The sequence below is a fragment of the Manduca sexta genome, chromosome 22, assembly GCF_014839805.1.
Source record: "Manduca sexta isolate Smith_Timp_Sample1 chromosome 22, JHU_Msex_v1.0, whole genome shotgun sequence".
In the NCBI taxonomy this organism is placed as follows: Eukaryota; Metazoa; Arthropoda; class Insecta; order Lepidoptera; family Sphingidae; genus Manduca; species Manduca sexta.
This window is the reverse complement of record NC_051136.1, coordinates 11461211-11468932: the sequence shown is the minus strand read 5'-3', so window position 1 is coordinate 11468932 and position 7722 is coordinate 11461211. Positions and strand designations below refer to the sequence as shown.

The following is a 7722-nucleotide window of genomic DNA, read 5'->3' as shown; positions in this document are numbered from 1 at the left end:
TGCAAACATTGTGCCAAAAATCATCCATGAATAATATTTTCATTAAATAACCGGTTTTAATTTCATGATTTTTTGGATAATTTTACCACGAATATATAGTGGCGTGTGCGTGAGTGTATTTCGGATTAAAAGTATAATGTTAGTGATGCGAAGAATTATCTTAGAGTAGTAGGCTGCATAAAATTTAAATTACGTATATTAATATTTATTTTGTTTCAAACTTACACTTTTTTATTTTACATCTTCAGTTCAAATACTTTATTGGATAGTGTTATTTTCTAGAGAAATATATCGTTTCATTTAATAAGTGAATATTAAAATTACTATATACACTCAATGCTCCTGCGTCAAAATATGAAAAACATGAATTGCATCAAACACCAATAAAAACGGACATATAGAGCGACATTGTTTTAAAAATACCACTAAGTCCCTTAAACAAAGATTAAAAAAAACACACTCAATAGTTTTTCATTAAGCTTCACACACTAATTAAGAAACCTTTGATTAATAATAATTACAGTACCCACTTCCCATTTTCATCACCTAAAGATTATTATTTTTTTTATTATTACTTGAAAACGTTCAATACACAACCGACGTAGACATTAACTGAATCAGTAATAAGTGGCGACATAATTCAAATTGTATACAGGATTTAATAACAGACGGAACAGGAAGCTCCCCGGACCTGTCGACAATGACCGAGAAGATTAATTCTCGAGTCCAAGGACATTGGGTAACAATGGGAATCCTATTAACTGATTCTTGCAGTAGATTAAACGAAGGTAGAGTTATATGTAGGTTTTATTCGTCACTGATCAAGTATGTTTGCTACCGAATGAGATAACATTTTCATTTATGGAATTCTGTTTCGTCAGTAAAGATTAAGATCTATGTTCTTAAAGTAAGTATTCTATTTTTAAATTTCAAAATTAATTTAATAAATTAAATAACGCCTTTATCTTTGAAGGTGTATGCAAAGATTGCTATCAGGGCACATATTTTCGTCCCATGATGTGATGGGGACAAGCCTATCGCTACATCGGACACAAATTGCAGACTCCGCGCTGATAATAAGTAGAAAAACTCATTATCATGAGCCCGACCCGGGATTCGAACCCAGAACTTCAGAGCAGGAGTCATACCGCGCTCTCAATGCAACTACTCTACCGAGACAATCGCGTTAGTCACATTCATTCATTCATTAGATAAATCGTTTTAATTTGTATTTATTCGTAGGTACTAACCTATTTACAATCATGTATATTCAGTAATATTTAAATATCTTTTTTTACATAAATTTTATTTAGTCCGTACATTTCTTAAAAATAAGTTAAAAACTTGAAAAAATTTGAAGGACAACCAGCGCTATAACTTCTATAACTTTATTCCTCAAAACTTGTAACAATCCGTAAATGTTACACTACTTTGAAATAATGATCCCTACCTACCATAATCTCTATTAGAATTGGCCTAAAACAGGAACATTGAACATAAACTAACCATTAATAATTTACGCATGACGTTTGATTATCTAATGTCTGAAGATTAGCAACCGTATTTTGAACCTTATCTCTTCAACATAAACTTGTAAATTCCTCATGCAATATTCAGTCAGTAATTTAGTGCAGTTTGCGATATCAACCTGTCTATTAAAGGTGGCATTCATTGTGAACGCCTTAACTAGAGTACAAAAGATAGTACCAACGTAGGTAACAACAGCATAAAAACTGGTTTGATCCAAAAAAAACTCGAGATTACAATCTACACGTAACATTTATGCATATTATGTATAATAATTTGTTGTTTCAAAATGATCTAATTTCGAAAAAACAAATTATTTTTTTAAAAAGGTTTAGGATTTCTTCCTAAACGTATTTTGGCCACGGCGGCCAATCTCAACGTATATTAGCTAAGTACACAGGAGATATTATAGTGACATTAATTCATTCATATTTCCTGATATCTTCCGTGAGTATAATTTTCTGTTAAAACCCAGTTATATTAATATCATTCAAATTATAAAAACGTTTAATTACACCAAACTGTTTCCCTTGATAAAATAATAAATATGACAAATCATTCCGGCGTAAGGACGGCGCCTGCACACCGGAAGCAGAAAATTCTGTGGAGAAATCTGATACTACAAATTGACGTAGGTTGAGAGTGTTAACATCCGGTCAAACCCACAATATACTGAAGGATAAATTAACGTACCACTTGTGATTCGAATCAAATGTGTTTTTATTTAAATATTTATTTGAATTTGGAACGATTTGCGATTCTAAGCTCTGGATGAATGCACTGTTTATGGATAGAGGTGATACTCAGGACACCTAAGTCGTAAACAAAATCTAAATTCTAAATCCATTATTAATATTGGGTCTTTCACAATATAATATCCGAGATGTACATGTCAATGATCTATAATGTACTTATGACGTAAGTAAATAACGTCTGTGTTTCTGTTGTTAAAAAAACGTTATTGACTCACGATTGTTGACGTCATTATAATAGTTATAGAGGTAGTTTACCTTAGAGTTATTTCTATCCTTTTCTATTTAAACAAGTAACGTTCCAAATTTGAATATTGCGACTGTGCGATGATACTGGCCTATAACTATAATTCAACTATCCTAACATACACATTGTCCCCCCGAGGCAACTTTTGTGCGCTCGGTCTTCAGAAAATGCACGCGCATGCGCAGGTGTACATTTGTCGCGGCCCTAGGCGCACAGTTAAGTGTGTATACCTCATGGTTGCCGATTCACATTGAGGCCTATAAGGGTTCGTGAACATCTCCCTTCCTTCTGCCCTCCGCCAATCCTAATATAGTTCCTTCTCCTCTCCCTACACTTCCTTCCCAGCTATCCCCTCCCTATTTCCCTTGGGACTGCCGTGGTTGCAAAGCCGGGGGATGGCCAAGATCCATTCGCAGGGTACCCCGGTGATAACCACGGTGGCTCCCCGAAAAAAAAAACCTACATATTGATAAGACGGATGCCCACGAAGTGATTATTTTTTGAAGTATCGACGTCAATCAAGTTACTAATATTCATGTAGTTGGTTAATAATATGCTGTGTAATAATGTGGCAGATATTGACGTTTAACTTTGATGAATAAATCGCATTTGTCTAGTGGCTGCTGATACGAACTATTTACTGCGAGATGCGTTGTTCGATTTGCAGCACTGAGTGAATTTTTCGCCAATAAAGTGTGGATGAAATGTAATTCAACTACGTAGTTTAGAATGTTTATAAAGAGCAAATTGCACCATATATTTTGGACTAATTTGTAGACAATTAAGGACAACAAATTTGGTTTTTGAATATCTAATACAAATAATTCAGAAATAAACCTATTATTAGTGTAAAACTATAAATTAAATTCTTTATCGTTAAAACTTCCTCAATAAAATTTACTCGCTGTTATTATACGTTTCTATTAATTCAGGTACAATTATTGAAAATACAAGTCGATACCGATAAAAATCAGTTTTTACTATCTATGTTTTGAAAAGCCGTATAGTTGCCCACGTAAGCGTGTCGCATTCCGGTATCAGCCTGTGTATATCCAACAGGCCGGCGTAATTGTGACAACTGCCGATGGGTAATCATCTCTCGTAATCGACATTCTATCGGACCTCACTTCACTTACCATCAGGTGCAATGGATCACTTTGCCGTGTATAAAAAAATACCTCCAATGTAAATTTACAAGAAAATATCTAATATAACCTTGGTATTTGCCGACAGCGGTTCGAACAATGACACACAAATTGACAACGTTTAACACACTTTTCGTGTCAATGTTATTTGTTTTGGTAGAACAGACGTCAGTTTGTTTTAACTTGGCAGTTATTGGTAGCGAAATTGAACACTTTTCTATGATTATTTTAATATATATTTTTACGTAGCACAGGATTATGACTACACTGGTTATAATGGTAATGCGGAGAATTCCAGATAGTCAGTCTTCTGTACCCTTAGACACACAGGTAGAAGGCTGAGAACCATTATTTGATGTTGGTCTCAAAATTCGAAATAAAAAAGCTATATTTTCAGAACCACTTAACGTTGTATATTTACAAAGGTATGAGATTTTTTTCTGAATTTTACAAGGCAAAAAGGGTTTAATACTTTCTTGTTCACAAATTGCGTCAGTCCTGCCGGCCTAGCATGCGCATCACGAGATATCTCGAGAACGAGAGTAGACAAATTGTCGATGTCGATTAATATCTCGTTTTCTCTAACATGCGCACCACGATCGACAAGTTCCTCGTTGAAGACATAAGTTTACTCGTGAAGACAAACCGATGTTGCCCGTTGAAATATATATTCTAAACATTTTATTTTCTAACATAGCTACAATGGTTTTAGTTCATTCAATTTTTATAGATCTATGATCCAATTATGGTTTTTGTGACGTTTTATGTGACAGTTTATGTCATAACAAAGAGCATAATATAAATAAAAAACGTAAATAAGGAAACAAATTCAAAATTAATATATTGTACAACATACTTAATAAGGATTCTAACACAAAATAACAGCTCCGTACTATTTTGGAGTACGAAGTAACAAGACACAAATCAAATAAAATCTAACAAGACAATTATTTGTACGAGTATATGGTGCCCAAGCCGGACTTTACCTCGGGTGACTACGCCCCGCCGTGAGAACGATGTAACATAATGCCTAATGGAATCAGTAGTCCAATCGAGAAGGAGATGGCTGTGGCTTTGGGCCTCACAAAATACCCAATTGATGTAAGTATAGTGAAACAATAACCTTATTAGCAAAACACCAATGTTGTAAGTTGAACTTTGCAGCTACAAAGCTCAAGTTTGTTCTTATTCGATGGTAATTGATGTTTTTTAGTAATAGTGTTTATTAAAATATGAAGTAAGTATATATTTTCTTTTTGTTTTAGCTCCGTGAATCAAGTCCCTCTACATTCATTGGAATGTTCCTAGCCCAGCAGTCAACACCATGTTGAAGAGCTTACCAAATACTACTCCTAAAAAGTTTTTTAATTGCTCGGTTTGAAATTAATAATTTAATTAAAATGTGTATTTTTATAACCAGTTTTTTTTAAAAAACTACCTTTTTTTAATACTTAATATCATGTAAGTAAATATATTTTGTTAGGTATCTTTATTTATACACTAGATAAAACATACAGGTTTAGGAAATTAATAATATAAGTAAACTGCAGCAATTACTTGAGAGTGCAATTTCTGTTTCTTGAAATTATTCATAGTATTTAATTACAGTAATTGTAGGAAATTTGATGTATAACAAGTTATTATGACATATTCTATTGCCTAAATTTCTGTAGAAGATTTTGTTGTGATAATGAAAACTATCTTGATATTTAAAATGTGAATATAATAAAATATAGATTATTTTTACATAGGAAAATATCTGTTTATTATAATTGAGGTCATCCTGCTTGAGAGACGCTTGCAGGCACTAATAAGTGCACAGGTTTTTCTCACATATGATGGTCATTTATAATAGTTCCCTCCATTGAAACACTGTAACATAAAATACTGCATTACCTACAGTTACTTAACTAGTAATATAATGTGAAGTTGTACCAGTGGTAAAATAATAATATAGTTATACAACAATTTGAAACTGTGAATAACCATATATCAATAGTTAAGGCCATCAGTATACAATCAGTGTATATGAAGTTTTTAATAAAGAAATAAAGCAAGATATTGTTTGTTTATATTGTTAAGTTGCATAATAATGGTATCTTCTCCGATACCTGACATTCCAATTAAGAGTTTTGCTGTTTGAATCCATAATGTTAATGTAAACATTTATTTAATAATATATAGGTACTAGTTTTGCAAACATAATGGTAAATAAAGTTACTCATTTGTATTTGTAATATTAAAATAAACAAAATTAAAACTGCAAATAATCTGATTAAATAGCTCTTATTACCTCATTAGTTGGCACACTAATTTCATTTTTATGAAAGGGAAGAGGCTATGTATTAATTGTGAAGATATTTCTCAAAGTACATTCATTTTTTATTTCTATTAACTCTAATAATTAATAGTACATAGTTGAACCTTGGTGTGGCAGGCATCCTTCCTCATTTTTTGATATTGTGCACTTTGTGGCTCATTAGGAGATAATATTTTTATATGGGTACAATCTAAGAGCCCTAACATACCTTGCACGTAAAATTCACGAGTCTTACCTAAAAAGAATAAAAATGATTCCTTTATCCATAAATCAAAATACTTCAATTGATATTAAACTCAGCTACTTATGTAATTAAGTATGTTTTAAATATATTCAATTACCTTTAAACAGACGGCTATGTCTTTGGCTTAAGACTCCAAATCGGGAGCAAACTTTTCTTTAATATACAGTGCCATTCGTTTTGTATCAAAGGGATCTCATAAATCAATTAAGTATAATATGTCTTCTTTCCACTTTACACGCCTCTCGTTTGTCGTATACCGATATTATTTTACTACTAGCTTTTGCCCGCGGCTCCGCCCGCGTTATAAAGTTTTTCGGGCTAAAGTTTTCCGTTATAAAAGTCACGCTGTATAATTTCCTGGGAGCCTATTTTCTTCCCAGGGTCTCAAACTGTCTCCATACCAAATGTCATCTTAATACGTTGGGTAGTTTTTGAGTTTAACACGTTCAGGCAGACAGATGCAGCGGGGGACTTTGGTTTATCATATATTTTTGTAGAACTTTTTAAGAGGAACAATCCCGTCATACATCATTGTTGCATAACTTTAACCGTTTACGCAGCCCACGCAACGGAAGCTCTCAAAACGAATAAATTGTCCCCGTTTTTGCAATATGTTTCACTACTGCTCCGCTCCTATTGGTTATAGCGTGATGATATATAGTCTATAGCACTCCACGAACAAAGGGCTATCCAACGCAAAAAGAATTTTTCAGTTTGGACCGGTAGTTCCTGAGATTAGCCATTACTGCTCCGCTCCTATTGGGTATAGCGTGATGATATATAGCCTATAGCACTCCAGGAACAAAGGGCTATCCAACGCAAAAAGAATTTTTCAGTTTGGACCGGTAGTTCCTGAGATTAGCCATTACTGCTCCGCTCCTATTGGGTATAGCGTGATGATATATAGCCTATAGCACTCCACAAACAAAGGGCTATCCAACGCAAAAAGAATTTTTCAGTTTGGATCGGTAGTTCCTGAGATTAGCGCGTTCAAACAAACAAACAAACTCTTCAGCTTTATATAATAGTATAGATAGTAAGATACCACCATCGCGTTTTAACGAATAAATTAAATTGATAATTTTCTCGATTTATCTCTTCGTACAATATCAAAGAAGACAAATATCTCGTTTACGAGTGTCAAAAAACGATAAAATTATTTGGTCATGTTAGGGTTTGTAGACAAAAATACCACAGGTTAATAAAAAATATTTTTTTCTCTACTTTTCTCGTGACAAGTCGAGAAAATGAGTGCGCATGTTAGTGTCGGTAGACATATAGAGATAAACGACAAAATCACGAGAAAAAGTGTCGACAAAATTTTGTCGTGGCGCGCATGCTAGGCCGGCTGGAGAAACATTGCATCTAGATAATAATCAGAACTATGCCGTTCTGGTTTACTTACTTCTACTCGTTAAACCCGATACATGATTCGATACATACGATAATATCGATTACGATGACGATAAATCATAATGATAATTTGT

At 33.4% G+C, this 7722-nt stretch overlaps 1 long non-coding RNA gene across 1 annotated transcript; it reads right to left on the bottom strand.

The window, feature by feature from the left end:
• Positions 1-5373: 5373 nt before the first annotated feature.
• LOC119190151 lies at positions 5374-6506 on the bottom strand. Its single transcript, XR_005112784.1, has 2 exons — positions 6333-6506; positions 5374-5543 (listed from the first exon to the last, which is right to left on the bottom strand). It is a non-coding gene; the product is annotated as an uncharacterized LOC119190151 (long non-coding RNA).
• Between the last annotated feature and the right edge of the window lie 1216 nt (positions 6507-7722).